General features: G+C 41.7%; 2 long non-coding RNA genes across 2 annotated transcripts; both read right to left on the bottom strand.

The window, feature by feature from the left end:
* Positions 1-2,647: 2,647 nt before the first annotated feature.
* LOC116654418 lies at positions 2,648-3,545 on the bottom strand. Its single transcript, XR_004309652.1, has 2 exons — positions 3,428-3,545; positions 2,648-2,825 (listed from the first exon to the last, which is right to left on the bottom strand). It is a non-coding gene; the product is annotated as an uncharacterized LOC116654418 (long non-coding RNA).
* A 1,052-nt stretch (positions 3,546-4,597) lies between these two features.
* On the bottom strand, positions 4,598-7,662 carry LOC116654419. Its single transcript, XR_004309654.1, has 3 exons — positions 6,960-7,662; positions 5,829-5,864; positions 4,598-4,754 (listed from the first exon to the last, which is right to left on the bottom strand). It is a non-coding gene; the product is annotated as an uncharacterized LOC116654419 (long non-coding RNA).
* Between the last annotated feature and the right edge of the window lie 2,316 nt (positions 7,663-9,978).

Raw genomic sequence — 9,978 nt, 5'->3', positions numbered from 1 at the left:
TAAGGCAGTAGCAGGGTCACCCCTCCGCCCATCTCAGGCACAAGCACACATTAGTGGCCATCCAAGCATTTGCAGCTGGTCCTAGCAATGCTGAAGATGCAAGCGACTGCTTCGGTGATACGTAAGAATGATTTCTGACAGCAGCCAAGACTGCTGTGGTGCCTGGGGAGAGCACGGGGTTGTCATTGTGTAGGCAGCCAGCAAGGCAAGATAATTTTTTTCCTCCACATTCCGCATCTACTCACTCATCCACCCCCTTTTTACTTTTATTTTTTAACACCAGAAGTATTTTGAGTGCAATTAAAAAGGCATTATTAGCACCTAATTGGTTTGGAATCCTCCCTGTGATGTTGAGCCCTTGTACTGATGTCATCCCAGTTGTCATGGATACAGGTGAACAAGCTGCATAAAGTGCAACATCAGCGCCAGGGGGATGGAAAATGGAGAGGGGAAACTGGGGAGGAACCTGAGGCTGAAAATGGGTGAGCAGAAACAGCTGCTGTCTCCAGGTGAGAGTGACTGAAAGCGAGGGAAAGGAACAGAGAGCACTTTGCAGAGATATTGAGGTTATAGTGTTGTGTTCACACTCTTCAGTGCAAGGTAGGAAGGCAGGCTGCTCTCTGACACTAAACACTGCAACAGAAGAGCCCCTCGACAGCTAACAATTAGGAGAGGAACCCAGGCTGACATCCCTCCGTGTGCACAGTAATTAGAAAGACAAATAGTGCCCTTCTTTCTGTTCAATCTGTCTAAGAGGTATGGAGGGAGTAACAGAAAGCAAATTATGGGGAAAAAAAAGCCAGAAAAATATGCTCTCACGGGAGTATATGTGCTTTTATGTATGCAAAAGACCATCTCTTTGTGACTAGAAGAGATGAAGGGAGGCTGTGGGACTAAGGTATATGTTCACCTGCACCCATATAAGATACTCTAAAGATCTTTCCAAGTATCAATAATAACAATTAAAAAAATAATAAAGGAATCCCACCTAACTGAGTTGCAGCAGCAGTTCCTCTGCCTGCTCCTATTTCCTTTCTCTCCACCTCATTCTTTTGCTGAGAAAGAAATTAAAATGTATTTTTCATACAATATCTCCAGAACTCTTTTTATGTAATAATCCTCTTTCTGTGCAAGAGGCAGGTCAGCAATAGCTGCAGGCTCCTGCACAATCAGTGCTCATCTCATAAAAATCTCCAGCTTTCCCTGGGATTTTCCAGCCACAACCTATTAAGCATTTGCCTGTGACAAGAAGCCAGTCTGGGGGGGAGGGGTGGGGAAGGGCTCTTTCAGATCATGCTGAGGCAAATTTGTATTTATTTACAGGGTGGTTGAGTGGATTTTTTTTTCTTGCAATGGAGAATTTAGACTTTAAAAAATGATACTTTGGATTTAAATTAATCTTAATAGGCAGTTAAGTCTTAACACTTTTGCTTTCAGATTAAATAAACAACATTTATTAAAATAATAATAATAACAACTCTTTAAATCAAAGAAGCTGTGGAGTGTTCTCCGCAGTTTATTCCCTCTTTTAGTGCCCGACCAAAGGTGTGATTGGCCAAGATTCAGAGGAAGGTCCAGCATTGGTCTCTAATATGGATCCTAGAGCACTGAGTTACAGCTAAGCTTTGCACAACAGCTGACTGCAAATCTGCTAATTAATTATTTCCTATTCACTTAAATCTAACTTATGGATTTCAACAAAAAAATATTTGCTCAGAACAGTGATACAGTACTTCTGAAACTGTGAAAATGTGTTTTTCTTACGTATATATAACTTATTTTCTGGAGTACAAAGTGTCTTTGTATCACAATTTAGGCTCAGTAAAACAGACAAGATGTGGTTCCTATCAAAATCTAAACCTTGCATTTATGCAAATTGATTGTCTTCACTTCTCACTTCACTGTTTTCCAATTTTTTAGGAGATGTTACTTTTTCCCCCAGTTAAGAGCTAACTTCTTTTTTTTTTTTTTCCCACATAATTTTTGGTTGAGCCTCCAGCACTTTATATAAGCACGAGTGCAGTAAGCAAGCTGTCAGTGAGACTTCTGCTCCATGTGCCATCTTGAAAGCACTTCACTGTAGTGACCACCAGTAGACCCCATATGCAGATGGCCATTTTAGCAACCTTTATTTCTCACTAGGTCATTTCCAGCCTCTTAGTGTGGTCATGTGTGAGAAAGATGGGGCTGTACTGGCAGGTGTGAGGGCTATGAGAGGTGGGCCATACTCCATCCACAAGAAGAAGGAAGACATATGAGCTGTCAAAATGTACCCTACATTGGCACTACAAGTCTGGGGATCCTACAGCCTATCTTTAAGAGAGAGCAGTGATTGCCCTAAGGAAAATCATCATTCTCATCTCAGAGCTCATACCCCCTTTTCATCTCCCATGTGCTAGTGCCTAAAACAATTTTAATATAAAAATAACAGGGGCAGGAGGGTGGTTGACTGGCTGAGGTTTCGGAGCTCCTTCTCCATACCACGTATCTTTCTCAGTTTGAAACAGCGTTTTTCCTTTCAACTGTTTCTCACAGTTTGGCCACAGACCATCTTGCTACCTTGTATAATCTATAAACGTGCATGAATTTGGAGCACTGGATATAATATAATAACTTTAAAGAGAAGAAGAATCCATGTCTTACTTGAGAATGTGGAGAATGCATATTTATTAAATTTCACAAACCAGTGTAAATTTCCCACCACTTGAACAAAAGGAGTGCATTTCTGTAGTGTTACTCCTCTATTTTCTGTGGGGTTATGCCGTCTCCTTCAAATCAGCCCTGCAGTTCCATCCAGTCCTGGCCTGAAGATAGTGCTGGTGTTCCTGATGTTCATAGAATGACAGAATCATTAAGGTTGGAAAGACTAATAAGATCATCTAGTTTAACCATCAACCCATGCCTGTGACTGCTCTAGATTGTGTCCTCAGTGCCACATCCATACAGTTCTTGAACACCTCCAGGGATGATGACTCCACCACCTCCCTGGGCAACCTGTACCACTGCCTCACCACTCTTTCTAGGAATAAATTCTTCATAATATCCAACCTGTTCTTCATTTAGAAGTGGACATGTTTTCATTCTACCCTGATGTATTCTACACTTCAGACCACCTGTCCTCTCTCTTCCCCAACAGGTGAGGATTGGGTATCTTTCTTACCTCAGTGCCAGCTGTGAAGTTACAGCCACCTAACAAATGACCCTGTGATGCTCACACCCTTTGGTAGTGTAATGAGATCACATCCACACATGTGCCTGCGGGGAGCACTCCCAGTAACATGCCTCTGTGTCCACCATGGTTACAGGTTGCTGGCAAATCCTGGAAGGGGCTTCCTCAATCAGCTGGTGCTTGATAGTCAAGTGCTTGTGACCTCTGTTGTATTTATAGGACAAACAACAACATGAGCCATAATCATTGTTCACTCACCCTGAGTTGGAAGCCACTGTCCTCCTTCAGCAACAGGGCTGCAACAGACGTACCACTTGGAAGAAGATAATCCAGCCAGGCCTGTTGCCTCAAGGGATCACACCTAATTTCACCTGAAAACAGACTTTGGTCAAAAGCACAAAGGCAAGGGCATCTCTGATTGTAGTAAATGGCAAAGCCCAAGCAGACCTCACAGTGATGGACACAAGTCAGTGTGCTTTAACTTAGCAGCGACCAGGTGCTTGAAATCCACTAGCTTCCTCAGCTTGCCCAGCAGCATCTGCTTTTGCCTGAGGCTGCAGTTCTTGGCAAGTACCCATCAGTACCTGACTGTAGCCACTCTCTTCTGAAACTGGGTCTTCAGAAACAAGTAGAAAAAAATACCAACATGGCATGTGACCTTGAACTGACATACTGTGGATGCTGGAGCCAAAGGAAGTGAAGTGGCAAAGTTGGGATTCAAAAAATAAGACACCAAAACACCCTGAGGCAAATTTTTATTATTATTTTTTTTAAATTTCTTTTCCTTTCCATCTTTTTAATTTAGAACATGGAGAAAAAGAAGATGCTAGTACCGTAAACATCACTGTGGAAACAAGTAGGCAGTAGCCTTTAATACACTGAAAAGAGCTAGCACTGAAATTGTAGTCATTCCTTTGCAGTTATGCTGTCAAACCTCCAAAGATTTGGGCTTTTTAATTTATTATGTGTCATGAGAATATCTGCAGATGTCCTGCACATGTTATGCTTTCAATCTCCAGTCGATTCTTCTCTCTTATTTAACTGTTACTGTTAAGAAAAACACAATATAATAGAAAAAACTCAACTTTTAACTACATTGATGTGTACAGTAACATACATGTAGTCTTAATCAGTAAAATCCTTACTTAGGACACTAAGGAGACATTGAGTTAAGCAGTTGGAGAAGTCTGGTTCAAATACTGTAATCAGAAGCCAGACTCTGGTGAAGTCAGCAAAGCTGTTCCTATTTGAATTTTCTGAATTTAGCTACAGTGCTTTATTTCCAGCCCTGCCTCCATTCCCTGTCTTGTGTGAAATGAAATAAGTAATTTTCAGCTTAGCTTCTCCCTGATAGGGATCTGTGTCACAAAATCGTCACATACCAGACACTCTGCTTAACTGCAAATGCAAGAAGGTTGATAGCTGAGCCTCTGTTGCAAAGACACTCAAGGAATAGTCTACACGGCTTTTCAAAGGCATTCTCTCTACAGCAAAGGATACTTACAGGTCAGCACTAAAATGAACTGGGAAGCACTGGGGAAACTTCTGCTTTTGAGTCAGTTGGAGTTGCTGCTACTTGTTCTGCCTTAATATGAGCAAAGAAACTCATTCATCAACTCCACAACCAAAGTAAAAAACAAAAAACAAACCCAAAAATCTTCCAATAACCAAGAAAGAAAAGAAAAATCCTAAGAAAAAATTACATAAAACCAACGAAAACTATTTCACCCCCAAATGACAGTGAAGCCTATATGTTAAGGATATCTCTCATTTTTTAACCAGCAGTTGTCGCAGCAGGAAATGGCCACTGCAGGCTTATAATTGCTTGATTTCAAAGGGGGTAAATCTTTTATTTTCACCTCCTTTCTCTGTCTTTAAATTATTACTTGGAGTGCTAGCCTTTGCTGCTGTGGTTCTTATCAGCACTGCAGGAGACAGTGATTGCCTTGTATCTGAAAACTACAATGAAATTAAACCTTAATTGGTTGTTTAAATGGGGTATAATATAGACCTTGAAAGACTTAAAGATAAGTATTCCAAATTGTTTTCGGATTCACTGTGAGCATATACACCTGGGATGATTAAAAGAAAATACAGCAAACTCAATTCCAGGGAAAAGCCTGATCATTTAGTATGATGTCATTACCAAAATTAAAGGAGGAAAACTAGAAAACATTTTCCATGCACCGTCTCCCATTTCCTCCCTCTGGGATGACAGGTCATAGCTTATTTATGCATCATAGTGTCTCCAAAGAAGAGCAAAAACAAACAGGCAAAATAAATAGATGAAAAGCAGCAACATAAGCATTTACTCATTTCTTGCAAGCTTTCCTAAGGGAAAAACCTAAACCTGTCGAAAATGTTAATAAGAAGGGGCATGAAAAAGAGATAGAAACAAGCAAGTGCCCATGGCTCCAAACACAGGATTTGCAAGCTATAGATATGGTAAGCAGATGTATGACCAAAGAGGCAAAAATGTTTCAGTCGCACTCTCCTGGAAGTGCTTAGGAGCTCATATACCCTCAGGAAAACACGGCCCCAAGTCTGAGAAGAAACTTCCAATGCAAACAGTTGTCACATTCCGTATTTCCCATAAAAATGCCTTTTAGCTGAAATCCCACGCTTGGCTTGGCCCATAGGAATGTGCCCAGTGACTCACCTAAGCAGAACTGTTCCTTTTGTACCACAGAGTTTCCTGGAAAAAAAGCTAAATGTAAAAAATGTTTGAACAGTCTTGAATGGCTGAGCTGTGCTCAGCTTTGTCTTCAGATGCTAAATAGCAGGGGAGTACCACTGCTATCTGAAATAAAATGCAGGCATAGTCAGTCCACATCTTCCTGGTCTACTGCAACAGAGGTTGCAGCTACCCATGTATGTTTGGGCTGGAGAAACTTCAGCAACACAAGATGGAAGGGAGCTGCCATGAACAGCAGTTCTTTACACCAAGACTTTTTCTAGGTGTGCTTTATTGTCACCCAACACTGTAAATACTGTATATAGGACTGTGATGTGAGAGGGAGAAGGAGAGATGGAAGAGCAGAAAGGGAGAAAATAGTGCAAAATCTGCTCTTTGAAGAATTGCTCACAGGGGATTTGGAACCAGCCTTCCATGTGGCAGGTGGCTCCGGCAGTGAAAGGGCCATAAAGAAGGTATTTGGAGAGCTCTCTGCCTTTACTTCTCACCAGCTGTTTGTGCAATAACAACAGAACAGCAATTGCAGGTGAGAAGATTTAGTTTGGGTATGTCTTCAAAGTATACTGGCATAGAGACAGCGTGTGTCTTGAGAACCCCAGTTCCTGTTCCTAACCAGAGTTTTTCTTCCACACTTTCTTTCTATTGCTTCTAAAAGGGGCACATATAGTTGTGAATTATAAAATACAATCATAAATCTATATTCATTTTTTTTTTCTAGCCCATCACTAATAACTTTTTTTAGAGCCTTGGAGTCAAAAAACAGAGTGAGAATTCAGGAGGGAATTACAGAGCCTCATCTGCGAAGGACAGGAGAAGCAGATGAACTTCAAGCCCTTCCTGCAGTGAGTTTAATGAAGAAGTGCTCATTAAGTAAGTGGTTGTTTGAAACCCCTACCTAGCTGTCACTTGGGTATACAGAACTGCAATTTTAGAGCACGGAGAAATCCTGGATCAAAGCTATTTCACTTGCAGCAATATATTCTCTCTTGATACTATCAGAGGAAAAACAAAGAAAAAAAAAAAAAAACGAGAAAAGGGAAGGCAAAACAAGGTGAATTCTAATGGCACTTAAAAACTTAAGATTTTTGTACTTACACGGATCCAGTATTTGTTTCTGGGCTACACAAAAGACTCAAATGCTTCTTTAGGATGTTTTCTGCATCTACAGAAATGAAGATGACAATTTGGCTTTCAAATAAGAGAACTCAAATTATCTGTGGTGCAGACAAAGTGTTGTGAATGGCTAGCCTCTGGACGCAGAGTGGCTACCTTCATTATGCAGTAAGTAGTTTCTCCCTGTTCTCCTTCTTCTGTCCAGCCCCCCCACAGCAGCCATGTGTGTCTCTGAAGGAAGCTGACAGAAGATTTGGCAGCTCTAAGCCTGCCAGGGCCTGAGCAGGGCTGCAGAATTTAAAATCAATGTTAGACCTTTGGAGATGTGACCTGAGTGCAGATAATGTTTGCCTATTACAATGATTTCATGATTTGATGCCTGAAGTGTTAATTCCTTTAGAGAATTCAGACAGCAATAGCACTACGTTGGCAAGAAATAAGATGGTCTTAGACCCCATGACTGACATTGCTTAATAGCAAGAAGTAACACAGATTGAGTGGGTATCAGGGGGAAACTACAAAAGTTTCTGAACTGAAAAATAAACCCATGTAGAAATAAACAATGCCAAATTTCTGCCTCCTTCCCCTTAGTGCCATCAACAGCCATGCCCTTGAGGGAGATCCCACTGGTCCCTGCCCCTAACGCAGCAGTAAGGCACATCCTTTAGCAAACTTGTCCACCTCCTTAGGAGTGCCACGTCATCCATGCCAACACACCATCATATCTCATCTCTACACTGTCCAGCCTCACGTGTGTCCAGAAACCCTTAAAACGTCATCACATACCAGGGCCCTAGGTGGCCTCCCAGCAAGAGATCTGGCCTGTCTGCGCCCTTCTCCTCACCACATGCCCAGGCTGAACATAGCCCTCTCACTTCAGAGAAGAGCTACTTCTGCTTTGCTTTTGGTGGGCAGCACACTTTCAACACCTCACTGTCAACAGTTTGCAATGGGATCATGCCTTTGAGGGAGAACAAACTCCCATCTTTGGGTCCAGTGCGAGGATGATCAGCTGAGCAGTGAGTAGGCCAAACCTCCCAAGCACTCACTCAATTGTAAGGCATGCCTTTAGAGCTGGATGGAGCAGCATTGACTCCTAAGCCCATGGCTCTTCAGGCTCCTCAGAAATGTCTGCCACAGAGCCCACGCTGGTGGTGGGCCTCCACCTCTGCATCATGCAAGGTACTGCAGCTCAAGCAGTGCCTGAGGGGCCAGAGATGAGGATACAGATGGAAAGCTCTCTTCTGGGGCTAACTCACTGAGTATGTTCTCAAATGCATTTAAAAGAAAACCTACAGACCCTACCTGGATGACCAGTAATTACATCTCATTTTTAGTGTGCTTCCCTAAATGTTTCCATCTAGTTTTTCTCAAGGAGTCAATTTGATAAGGTTTCTATGTGTCCTCCTATTTTCCTGCTATGTTTAGTCTCTCAGCAGGAAATTATCTACTTAGCATAGGATATGTGTCTGCTTCCTACAAAAGTTAGTTATAATAAATCCAACTTTGCAAAGTGCTGACAACAGTTAATACTCTGATGATTTAATTTGCAGGCAGAGCAATGAGGACTCAGGACTAATATCAGAGTGGTAGAGATGATACATCTGGAACAAGTTTTATGGAAAAGGTAACTGTCTGCAGTATGTTTGCCATATGCACTGGCAGTATAAAAGAGGATATAAAAATGTCATATTTCTTTTAGGGCAGGCATGAGGCAGCATGTGCATCTGCAGCAGACAGGTCCAAAACTTTGGCAGAGGAGAGGGATGGCAGTATTCCCTGCAATGTACTTCCTTCAAGATGCATTTGACACAAACAGTGTGTACTCTTGATAGGAAACATCTCAGACACTACCAAACAGAACACCAAGGCACGCATCTGATTTTGTTTCATCAGTCATTATGCTATGGCCTATGGACACCTGTTTTGTAGTTTGATAGTAAACCACATCACTGTGGCTATATTTATATGCCACGTATAAATACACATGCTTATATATAAGGATGGAGTTAGTCTACTCCAGAGGAGAATGCTCTCAAACCAGATAATCAAACCTACAATCCTCTGAAATTACCTTTGGCTGTGCTCTGATTTACCTGAATATGACTCTATGCTTGCACCAGGCTGTCCTGTGTTTCCAAAACTTTCTACTACTCTAAAATTTGAGAGAAAAATAAGCACATGTACTTTTAAAAAGAGTCACGGTGGGTCTAAGATTGTTCATATTTGTTTAGAGATACTTCTAGCACTGACCAAAAGAGATCTGGCTTTAATGTAGTGCAGTTTATGCAACAGATTAAGAATATATTTTCTATATGCTTCATCTGTTCTCATACGTAGCACTACTGAATGCTATACCTCTCTTAAAGATCTCATTCATAGAGCTCCAGTCCCAGGATCTTACTGGTAGTAACACCTCTATAAAGAGTGAGCTTTTCCAGATAATAGCAAAAATCCAGACTGCAGCCCATTGTGGGATAATGTTCAATCCCATTTAAGTTACTGTAGCCTGAGGGTTACGGTGAGGGTTACAGAACAGAAGTCTGTGGGAAGAAACCACAGTTCCTCAAAATTTCTGGGAGGCAGCAGCTCCTTGTGGGAAGTTGACATGTTTCTGCCTTGATTATAAGGTCCTGAAAACTCCATCCATGCATTCAAGGCCACTTGCTGCCTCCACCCAAAGTGTCATTCATAGTATTAAGGCACACAGATGGGGTGTTCTGCTGCACTGAGGGACCCTATGGCACACTGAAAATACAACAGAATCACTCGCAAACCATCGCCATGCTTTTGCCTGTGATCTGCAAGCAGTTATATTCTTAGGAGAAAATATGCACTAGTCCTAGCTTTCTGAAACAATTTTTTTTTCTTTGTTTTTCTTTTTTTCCTCCTTTTTTTTGTGAGGGAAGGAAATGGGATTCAGAAGAGGATGGGCATTAGCCACATGAGTATTTTGGCCCATCCCTTAATCACTGTAATTAGAGGATGTCCAGCCTGGGAA

Source organism: Coturnix japonica, chromosome 1 (assembly GCF_001577835.2).
Source record: "Coturnix japonica isolate 7356 chromosome 1, Coturnix japonica 2.1, whole genome shotgun sequence".
Classification (NCBI taxonomy): domain Eukaryota; kingdom Metazoa; phylum Chordata; class Aves; order Galliformes; family Phasianidae; genus Coturnix; species Coturnix japonica.
This window is presented reverse-complemented; position numbering and strand designations above follow the sequence as displayed.